Raw genomic sequence first — 11983 nt, forward strand, 5'->3', positions numbered from 1 at the left:
TCGCCGCGCCGCCCGGGCCGCGGACTCGCACTCGGAGTTGGGAACTGCGTGGTGGGGACTCGGGGGAGGGCGGTGGGGGCCACGAGGCGCCGAGGACCGAGAGCCCGGGCTTCGCTGCTGCACTGCCGCCGGTCCCTCTTTCGCTCTGCCTCACCCCTCCTGGGTTCTCACTGGGGCTTTAAATGAGAGTTTCCTTAATGAGGGTTGCGGGGGCGGGAAACAGTGGCAGGAATGACCAAGTGCGACGAGCTGGGGAATGACAACCTGGGACAGCACAGAGGCCGGCAGGAAGGATTGAGGTGAACTCCCGGAGCCCACGACACAGCCCATTCATTCATGGAGCTGCAGCCGCGGTTTCTCAGTCTTCGCTGGCCGGAGTCGCCCCTTGCCGCTGTGCCCAGAGAACTGGGGGAAGGGAGGCGGGCGGCTGAGCCCCCTGCCCTATGAGCTCGCCAGCCCCTCCTTGGCTAGGACTCTCTGAAAAGAACTGCGTAGCAGCCAGGGGTAGCGATTGGGAGTGGGGGTGGAATTCTTGCTCCTATTTCTGGTAGGAGACCCTAAGGCATTTGACAGACTAGTGTAGGAGAACAGGACTAGGTCAGCTTTTTCCCAACCCCCTGAAAAAAGACTGCCCCTTTCTCTGCCAACTGTGGGTGGGGCAATCTGTAGCTGAGCCCTGGGAAGCCGGTCCACTAGAATATAACATGGTTTAATATCCCTTCCCTTCAAGAGCTGCCTACATACTCCTCATCCCGCACCCCTCTCCCGGTGTGATTTCTGGCAGGCTCGCTAGATAAACCCTCATCACCTGCACGTGGGCTGTTGCTTCAGAACGAGGAGGTCCTAGATTTCTCAGCTCTCTCGTTTCTACCACATCCATTTCTTAGTATTGTCTTCTGCCCAGTAACCTGAACCTCCTTAAATACGCCATGGAATACTTGAAGTCCTGGAAACGGTTCCTTTGTAAGCAAGTTGGAGTCCCCATTCTTTACCAAGACCTTTCTGTTATCGTTTGCTGTCAAATAATAACCTTGATAGTTTCTATTTATTGAACCCTTACTCTGTCTGTATTCCACTGTTAATATTCCCAGCAACCCTATTATTCATTTTATATGGGTCAAATATGTTGCCTCGGGTCACTAGTAAGTTATAGTGGATTTGAGCCTCAGCATGTCTCAGATGTCAATGAACTTGGGTGTGGAAGTGATTCCCCAAAGTATTCTCCCAGTGGGATGAGAACTCAGGTTTCATTCATCCACTTCAATCGTCATTTACTGGAATGCTTATCTACTATGTGCCATCCACCATACCAAGTACTTGTATCTGTTCTTGTTTAATCTTCATTTACCCAGGGAAAGTAATTGCCACACTTGTCTCCATTTCATAGATGGAGGGCACTTAGCTCAGGCAGGCAAATAACTTGCCCAAGGTCATACACTAGAAAATGACAGAGCCAACCTTTCCATCCAGCCTTCAAACCGTGAGTCCGATGTTTTTATCACTAACAAGAATGCCCACTGTGTCCACTCTGCATAGAGTAAATGGTGGAGGCAAGTGGAGGGGGGAGGAGGGAGAGACTGTAGGAAAGTTCAGTTAAGGATGTGTCAGAGAAGTAAGATGAAGGGTAGGAGATGGGCTAAGAAAATGAACTCTCATCAAGAAGAATAAGGGAGACATGGAGGTAAGTCAAACCCTGATACTAGGATTTAGTTCCATCTGGGCTCCTTAGCAGCCCTTTTTATGTCTTGATTGAAACCCCATCTGCATATCTTTAGTCTCAAGCAGGACACTACCGTCTAGTAGACTCAAATGTGAACCTAGCCTGACAGGACTGCGGAGGACACTCAGACTTTCTGGTGAAAGGTTCTGCTCCTTTATAGCTGGCACCAACCTAGTAGAGTCGTCTGTTACCTGAGGAGACCCCTGGCCAGGGTCTGGATGGCAACGATTAAGTATGACTATCCCTCCTTCCTCAGGCAACAGGGGCTCTGCCTGGGCTGGTCCCCTGCTACTGTGGGCAAACTCAAACCCTGTCTGTTCAGCTCCAGGCTCCACAGATGAAAGCTGCTGCCCCACACTGTAAAGGTGGATGAAAGTGGGGGCCGATTTGGGTCAGGCCAGTACTTAGTAATGAGGTTGTCTCTCAGTAAATATTTGTGACTGCCATCCATGAAGGTGACTATGCCCAAGCTCTGTCGAGCTCTACACCAGGCTGCTTTGCCCCTGTAAGCCAATTGGGCCAGGAAAGCACCACTGAACCTACTAACTGGACTACAGAGGAGGCTGTGGGGCCATCGTTGCACAGAGCCCTTCTGAGCTGAAAGTGGGACTGCAGCCTCTCGTTTTGGTAACCCAAGTACCGTCTAGCCATGGCTTCTTGCCCCTCACAGCCCCTGGCTCTGACTGCTTCTTGGATTTGGAATGGTGCCACCAAGGAATAAGAAGGGAAGAAGCCTACTTAAACCCTAAGAGAAAGAGACACTGGATTCAGATTGTTTTCACTTGCAGTTTCACACAGGGAGACTCCTGTGATAAAGCCAGAGAGAGCTAAAAAAGCCAGCAGTGATTGGGCAAGGCCTGTGTCAGTAGCCTGGTATTGTAGAATGAGCCCTGTGCTAAGATTGGGTTACCTGAGTTCTAGTCCCCTTTCTGCCACTGATTAGACATGTGACAAATCTTAAAATAGCTCTAAACATCGGTTTTTCCATTTATAAAATCAAGGAAATGGATTAGAAAGTTTCTTACCGTTCTGTTAGTCCATGATTCCTGCCCCATCTCAGATATGTAGTTCTGTGAAGAAGGTTGATCCTTTGGGATTGTAGCCAAGTCTTAGAAATGGGCCACAAACTTAAGTGAGAATGCTTTCGTCATTTAATCTAGAGATGCACAGTGCCTTACCTTGCCGAGCAGAGCAAATCGGACTGTGTTTTCCCAGCTACTAAAAAGACACACAGATCACAGAATGTTAAACTAAAATGGACCTTGGAGATTATCTGGATTTAATCTCTCACTTTACAGATGTCACTAATGAAGCTCAGAGAGGCACAGTGACTTACCTAAAGTTACATGACTAATTAGTATCAGAGACTGTCCTTTCTGACCTCAGTTCCTCAGTCAAAATGACAATGTGTGGCTAATTGGCTTTTAAACCTGGTCCTTGAAGATATTTCCAAATACCTGTCTTCTGTGGGCTTGTATGCCCGTGCGACTATACTTTGCTGGATTGGGATAAAGAAGAGTCTTCAATAGCACCTGTCTGCACTTCCTAGTGACTTTGGGTCCCCAATAGAAAATGAGAGAAATGGTCATCTAGAGGACCCAGGACTCTCCCACCCAACCAGGATAATTGGGTTCCTAGTAAAGCCCAGGGCTAGACCACTCCCCAAACCTGATATGCATCCCTGAGGCATTATCCTGAGCAGCCACTAGATGTCCATAATGCCTCATAGGGTGTTCCAGGAGTGAGTAGTCTTTGACTGGGTATCATTTTGCCACCAAATAGGCTTTGGGGCCCCTTTTAAGGGTAGGTCGGTCCATCAGTGGTAGGAGCAGAACCGGAGCAAAGACATAGAAGGAATTTGGGAAACTAGAAAGAAAAAAGTAGTATGGAAATTGCCCTCCACAAAGGGAAGGAAAGATATCAATTGGTGAATCAGTAATAATAAAAAGTAGGAATGGTCTACATGGAAATAGTCACTGCCTTCTTTCCAAGGTAATGAACACGTGTGTGTGTGTGTGTGTATGTGTCTCTGTCTGTCTTAGTTCCACCCACGTGTGCAAACACCCATCAGGGACAACTAGCCGTGAATTTTCTGTTTAATAAGTAAAATCAGAATTGCAAAAGAAAGGTTATTTTTCTTGCCTGTGATCCCATAATGAGGCTGGCTGTGCCATTACTACCCACAGTCATAAAGGGAATGGATTTTATTCCTGGAGCCTGATGATTCAAGGCAAGACAGCTGTTCTAGAGTTACCCACTCTTCTGAGTGTGCTTAGAATCTTTTCCCCCAAGGACTCAGCTCTTTAAGGAAGTCAGAAGAGAGTGGACAGTAAAGGATAAAAAAGCATTCTCCCTCCAGGTCCCATCAAGAGCAATTTTTTAAAACCTTGGCTAAGAAAAGACACACTGCTTAATACAAATGGTAAAGAGCTATAGAATGGAAAGGCCTTTCCCACTCCTCTAAGAATGAGGTTCCAGGGCTTACAGTTTCTTTGTGGGCTGTCAGGTTCGCATGATGGGGAAAACCTCCCAGCTAGCACTCTGCCTCCTCTTTTGGAGTAGTTTGCACGGGTTCTAGCCACAGTCACTTACATGCTCAAATTGAAAAGAGAGGTTCAACCGGGAGTCTTGAAAATGCACTTCTGCAGGTACACTGGCCCATTCCAGGCCCTTGTGACTTTTCCTCTTTAATTGCCTGTGTATAGCAGTAACAATGGTTTTAATAGCAACATTTACTGCAGCGTTGATAGGTACTTGGTACTGTGTTAAGTTACACAGATTTACTCCTCACAACAGCTCTGTGAGATGAGTACCATCAGATTTCCCCATTTCACAGATGAATTTAAGAAGTGTTCTCAGGATCACAGAACTGATGAGTGACTAAATTTGTTTCTTGAGGCTGCCATAACAAATCACCACGTAGTTGGTGCAGGGCTGCACTCCCTCCAGAGGTCCTAGGAGAGACTCATTCCTTGCCTCTTGCCCCTGCCAGCTTCTGGTGGCTGTCAGCATTCCTTGATTTATAGCTGTATCACTTCATTCTCGGCCTCCATGGTCACACTGCCTTCTCCTTTTCTGTCTGCCTCTCTCCTCTTGGTGACTTATAAGGACACCTGTCATCGGATTTAGGGCCTACCTGGATAATCCAGGATGATCTCCTTATCTCAAGATTCTTAATTTAAATGGGTCTTTGCAGACATAATTTTCAAATAGGTTAAGTGTCGCAGGGTTCTGGGAATGAGGAGGTACCCGTATTTTTCTGGGGGCTCATTCAGCCCATTACAGTGATAGAGCCAGGTTTCAGTCTCGGTGTAGAGCCCAAACTCAACCACTGTGATGCTGTGATGTGCCATTTAAGAGGAACGGGAAAGGGACAATGCATCTGATAACCAACAGGTGACTCTTCCACACACCTGTGCCTGTGAAGGGTAGGGGAGCCAAACAGGAGTTGTGTGGCTGTTGAGTCTTCCCACTGGGAAGGGAGAGAGTCTCTCAATCAGGAAACATCACATGAGCCGAGAGAAGGGAGCAGGCTGACAAGACACACTCAGGAGAAATCTCTCTCTTATTTTCTGTTTCTTTCTGATTCCATTCTTAATGATTTTCTCACTTTCCCTTTACATTATCTCTAGATTTTATCCCAAAGATACTGGAACACTTAAGCATTTACCAGTAGAAACACCAAAAGTACCTCCTGCGTTGCCACCAAATTTGGCTCCACTGTATCTAATTCTTAGAAATTTTGAGCTTCGTGTTCATTGGAGATTAAGGGATACCTCCAGATCAGGGCCAGCAGGTACAGATGTGGACCTAAGAGCTGTGGATAGAGAGACTTCCCAGGCATCTCAAATATAAATGTGATCATTAATCCATGCCTGTGCTTACAATTAGCCTCTTCACAGACACACAGTGTATTCTTAAAATTATTCAGATTTTGGTTGGAGGAAACAAAACTATTTTTTCCCAAATGGACTAATACAAAATTTGCCACATAAGAGCACATGCGTGTCTGTGTGTGTGGATGCTAGTGGGCACTGTAGCATACTGGTAGGTGCAAAGCACCTCTGGAGTCAAACAGACCTGAGTTTAAACCCCAGTTCTGCCTCTTACATACCATGTATATATAAGTTAGTTGTTTAAGCCCCTGATTCTTCACATGTAAAGTGGTATTAATAACTTTTTTCATGGTATTGTTGAACTAGAAGCAAGTAAAGGAAATCTTAATCTCAGCAAATAGTGATGGTGGTATCATCTATTATTTTCTTATGTGGAAACCAGTATAGAAGAGGCTGTCTTGTTCAAAGTTAGTTATTGAGGGAATTATTTTCTTCTAGATACCTGCTCTTGTTATTGCACCTAATTTATAACTTTCAGTTCTTCATTTAAGGTATGAGATGTTTTTCATTGTTTGTTTTTAACTGTTGTTTGTTTCTAACAGTTACTGGGTTGGGTTGTTGGTTTTTTTTAATTTTGAGGTAATTTTAGACTTACAGACAGGCCAAAAATAGTACTGAGTTCCCATATGTGCTTCACCCAGCTTTCTCTTATGTGAGTTAATATATTACATAACCACAGAACATTTATTCAAAACTAAGAAATTAATCTATTCAAGACATAGATTTTTACACTTGCCCTCTTCAGGCTCTTCTCCATAGCAACCAAAGTGATCTTTGTGACAGTAGATCAGATTATGTTATTGATTTGCTTAAAATGCCCCAGTGTCTTCCTCTCATAGTTTGAGTAACAACCATACTGCTTCCCATGGCCCACAGGCCCTAAGCCTTCGTTGCTGCCTGCACCTCTGCCCTCAGGTTTTATCGTCTTCCTCCTCATTCCCTGCACTTCAGTTCTACTGGTCTTTTTTCTCTTCCTGGAATACTCTTACGTGGTTCTCCCCGTTAAAGCCTTTACTCTTTCTTCAACCTAAAATGTTCCCCCACATCTTCAGGTGGCTATCCTGTCCAGAGTAGCCCCACTCATCACAGTCGTATCACCCAGCTTTATTTGTCTCATTTTATTTTCCATTATCTGAAATTGTCTTGTTTATGGGCTATATATTGTGCATCCCCACAAGAACAGAGGCCCCTCCATCTTGTTTCCAATACCTAGACCATAGCGGTGAGTTTATTATTTCAGAGGGATGAGGACTGTTTTTGCTGTCCCATGTGGGTAAGAGCTCAGGCCTTCCTAATTTTGTCGATAGCCGTAGCCCTACCCTGCTCTACTTACATTCTTTGAAGAAGCAGGTAAAAAATTGCTAGCCTGATTTTTTTTTTAATACTAGAAAAATGAGGGAGAATCCTAGTGACCTTAAGGTGTCTCCAGTTCTCAATTTTTAGAATTCCTAGCCCTTTGCTGGCAGATTTATGAAGGAGAGTTTTATGGAGGTACCATAAAGGCTCACAGGTTCTTGGCAGTTGTGAATATGTGAGAAGTGAGCATAGGTGCACAAATACACGTTATCTGTGCTCATGTACACATAAGCCTGTCATTTTCAAATTGGCTAAAGTGCATTTTCTCCAAAGGGAGTGGGGGCTGTTGAGCCTGAAATAGGGAACACCAGGACAGTAAGATCAAATGCTTTGAAAGTGGCTGTGCCAACGCTTTTTGCTAATTAAAGAATGTTAGGACAATCACCACTAGCAGCAGTAAAGGGCGCCCCATTACCTCGCTTTATGGAGAGCTGGGTAAATTTAAAGGCAGCTATAAATATCCCACTGAGTGCGAGAACTGTAGCACAGTCGGCGGGTACCTGCTGGGCAAGGAGAGGAGCCCAGAGCTTCTGGTCCCCTCTGTCCAGGGCCCTCATCTCTGTTACCTGTCAGTCCCCAAATTTTGCTTGACTGAAGAACAATTCCATCAACAAACCCTTAATTTAAAAGCACTCGGAGAGACAGCAAACAGCTGTGTGTTGAGTCTGCCTGGGAGCCCAGACCACCTGGGTCCTTCTCCAGCTTTGTCAGTGACTTTCTTTTCCTTTTGCCTGGATGGAAGATGTTTCTTCATGTTGTGATTTTGTTTCCTTGAAACATGAGGTGTGTCACAGAAATTTAAAAAAAAAAAAAAAAAAATCCAGGTGCAGTGGCTTATGCCTATAATCCCAGCACTTTGGGAGGCCAAAGTGGGGGAATCGCTTCGCTTGAGCCTGGGAGGAGGAGGTTGTAGTGAGCCGAGATTGCACCACTCACTCCAGCTCTGGTCATCAAACAGAGCAAGGTCCTATCTTAAAAAAAAAAAAAAATGACATGGTTTAAGACCTTTCTCCTGGGAATATTCTAGAGCCCCTTAGCTGAGCAAACTCTGTGTTCCAGAGAAAATTTTAGCACCTGTAAAGTGGGAACAAAATGGGAACATACTTTTTATACTTAGCCTACGGAATTTCTGACTCAATTAAAGATTTTTACTAAGCTTGGAACTTTTTCCATGTTTTAAATCTATTCAATTTCGCTTGAAACCTATTATGTCCTTTTCTGGGGTTTCTTCTTGTATCTTTTCCATGGCCTCCAAGCTGTTCTAATCCGTTGGTTTGTAGAGTGGTGCCACATTGGCACTGCCTCCTCTCTACCAGCTTTCTTGATCTATTGTTCATTTTCTTTAGATGTCAGCATCTGTGGCCATCAGGTTGCCTTGCACAGTTTGCTAATTGTTTTCGATTGTATGCCTCCAGCTTGAGCTGTGGTTAGGATTTTCCTGTTGTAATAGTCCACTCAGTACTGGCCTAGTAACATGAGTTCCTTGGCTTGTTCATTTGTCTCATCTAAGGAGTTCCAGGGAGATGATTAAGGAACCCATAATAGAAATGTGGGCTTGAACTTTGTCTCTCTGTAACTGGTACTCTTCATCCCACCCCTTCCCATCTTTGAGCAAAAGGACAAGCACTTTACTTTAAAAGTGGAGGGGGCTCCAATGCAGGTGCTTCTGTCTATAATCGTAGCACTACAGGAGGTCGAGGCTGGAGGATCACTTGAGCCCAGGAGTTTGAGATTAGCCTGGGCAATATAGTGAGACCCCCTATCTCTAAAATAATAATAATAACAATTTAAAAAATAAGAGGTAGAGGGGAGTGCAGCATTGGGAACACCAGGAGACCAGCCCAGCGCCCACACCACTGGCTTCCCCATGAGTCATCAAACAACCAGTGGGTGAATTGGCTAACACCCAGGTTCCTGGATGCTGCATTCCTTTTTTATTATGACTTGAATTTCTTCGGGAGTTAGATCTATCGAGCCTCCAATCTGCTCTTGCTCCATGTTTTTAGATGCAACTCTGTCTGCAAATGCTTCCAGTGGAAAATCACCTTTATGTCTGGAGGAATTGGGGATAGGTGAACATGATCTAAAGGTGCTAGAACTCTCAGCTCCTCTATCAGATTTAGAAGGGACTGAGAATGTCCCCAGTTTGTTGGTTGGCTAAATGGTCTATTCATATACGACATACTCTCTCACATTTACGTACTGAGTTTCTCTCATACAGCTCTGAAGTTGGCTAGAACTGACAGGTAGATTTGTTTGCTTATTTGTTTTTAACCATGGGTAACACGACCACCTTGAAACTTGTTCTGCCTTATCCCAATACCACTCCAAGCCATGAATCCCCATCTTTCAATGTTTGCCTCACTACCAGCCAAGAATGCTAAGCAGGGTGTTCTGGGGAACCTTTCATCTTGGTCTACTTTAAACTATTTCTCTGATGAACACCAGACTGAAATGGCTCTGGTTCTGATGGGGAGTGCTAAATCCCCAGCCTTTGTGGAACTACCAGCTGGGGATCTGAGGGCTCTCCTACCATGATGCCTAGACACTGGCAGCCTGGCTAGAAGAGCTCTCATTCTCTATCACTTTCTTGGTGACTAGGGACAGTTTGTATGGCAGCCCAGTGAAGCTACTTGATTTGTATTCAGTGCACAAACCCTGAAAAAAAACCCGTGAGGAGCCCTGCCAGCCAGCAACTCTGAAAGGATGCTTTGTGTGAGTGAGCAGTATCTGAGATGGACAGGGATTCTCCGCCTTCCCTTGAAAACAGCCTCTCTGGCCCAGCAACTTATTGGTGCTTTGGATCTGGCACAGAGCTCCTGGGGATCCCTCCCCAAGAGGAGACCATCTTGGGATCCCATATACATTGAGCAACTTACACCCCATCCTTTCTGCCCTGGCTTCTGGCAGTCAGCCTCCATGAGCCAGTCAGCAAGATCCATTCAAGGTGGTGCCCATGTACGCAAAAGAGACAGTAAGTGGAAAAGGGGGAAGATGAACATGAACAGACCAACCAGCCAACAAACTGGGGATGTTGTCATTCTTCTCAGACGCCTACGAAGGCTGTAGCTTCTGCTCAACACTGCTGCCCATCCTGCCAGACTGGTCCTTCCCTCTGTCCCCAAGCAAGAGCTATGGTACCCTGAACCTGTTTGATTTCCTAACCCATTAAAGCTTTCTTTTGCTTCTATTATCTGAAAAGGGGCAGAAATAAGAATTCTGCTCCAGAACATCTGGTAGCTGCAAGGTAAAATTCTTTATCAAACTGAGACCAAGAGGTGTTCCTGCCTGATAGGAGGCCAGGCCTGTCAGCACCACCACCAACCCTGTCCTGTTTTTAATGCCACTGGAGGAGTTGGCTCCTGCCAGCTGCTATCTGAGTCTGTCTCTTTGAAAACGTTATTCGTTATTAATGAGTTTTCTAAACACATAACCTTGACTCACTTGCTTAGGTGAACAAGACCATTCTCATATGTACTGTTTTATGTGAAGGAAAAGAATTAAGTGGGTATTGAAGAACTTTCTGAGGGCTCACGCATACTTGAGAGCCTAGGAGACAGCATCACTGGCACATGAATGGCAGGCTGGGCTTAATCTTCGCCCCCTAAACATCTCCATCTTAGGCCACATCTCTTTGTGGGAAAAGCCAAAGAGGGTGGCTGAAGTTTGTTTAATCAGGTGCCCATCTCAGAGGTTACACCAGTTCTCCCCTCTCATATTTCAGTGATGCTGGTTTCTTTTAATACCAGTCTCATCTTTGCCAAATTAAAACCCTCCTTGTGTCTTGTTTGCCCTAATTATTTTGAATTTAGTCCATCATAAATAATATATATGTCATAAGGCCAAGGCGGGCAGATTACTTGAGGTCAGGAGTTCGAGACCAGCTTGGCCAACATCTGTAATGCCAGCTTTGCATCTGTAATCCCAGCTACTTGGGAGGCTAAGGTGGGAGAATCACTTGAACCCCAGAAGCAGAGGCTGCAGTGATCTGAGATTGTGCCACTGCATCTAGCTGGGTGACAAAGGGAGACTCTGTCTCAAAAGAAAAAAATTGTTTTGTATATATAAATTTATATATCTGAAATATATAAATAGTGGTGTTGACAGGCCTTGTCTCTTATCAGGCAGGAACACCTCTTGGTCTCAATTTGATAAAGAATTTTACCTTGCAGCTACCAGATGTTCTGGAGCAGGATTCTTATTTCTGCCCTTTTTCAGATTACATCTCTTTATATATATATTTATATATGTGTGTGTGTGTATATGTGTATATACACACACACATATAATAAACATGGCAACACTTAGAGTGTCTATTAAATAGGACAATGTAACCAAACAAATATTTTTCTCCCATTTTATTTTAGAAGCCTTTAGAAAAGGGATAGTGCAGAGAGAAGGGTTTTGGGCCTGAGAGAGGCTGTGTCTGGGGACAGAAGGTAGCAGAGTGGGAGTAAAGATGGAGCCCCAGCCAAGGACTTTACCCTAGACTCATTGCTTTCAGATCCGGGTATGTGGAGGAGAAGAAAACCCAAGGAAATGTTTCCATTTGGCTGAAGGAGAGTTTTCTCCAGACCCACCTCCTATCTTAAGTGTCCTGTCGCCACACTTGGGCAAATGGCACTTGTGGTTTGTGTGTTATCATTTCTGCACTCGGTGTGGTCAGGGAGCTTTGCAGCCCTGACATGTAGCACAGAAAGATTTATTCAGGCCGCATCCACAAAGGGACAGACAGACTCCTGAAGAATCAGGCTTTGTAGACAAATGCAGCCCTGCCTGATTTCCAGAGACCTTTGTCTCCTGGGATAGGTTGGGTGAGCAGAAAATCTGAAACCAATGGCTTGAAAACTGTTCACCACAGAATTTCCTGTATGGGTCCCATACGTGTACAACACACTTTGAAAATTTTTTCTTCCTTGCTCTTACCTTGCTGAAATCATTCATTGTTTTTACAACAAAGAAAATAATCAAAAAGCATTTAGAATAAAAAAGGAGCTCATCTTCTTCCCCG

At 45.0% G+C, this 11983-nt stretch overlaps 1 protein-coding gene across 1 annotated transcript in view; it reads left to right on the top strand.

Annotated features, from left to right (window-relative positions):
* Positions 1-11983, top strand: part of SND1 (staphylococcal nuclease and tudor domain containing 1) — a 443852-nt gene that overhangs the window by 381425 nt on the left and 50444 nt on the right. The gene's annotated exons all lie outside the window — the stretch shown is intronic.

This window comes from Colobus angolensis, unplaced genomic scaffold, assembly GCF_000951035.1.
Source record: "Colobus angolensis palliatus isolate OR3802 unplaced genomic scaffold, Cang.pa_1.0 Scaffold182, whole genome shotgun sequence".
NCBI lineage: Eukaryota > Metazoa > Chordata > Mammalia > Primates > Cercopithecidae > Colobus > Colobus angolensis.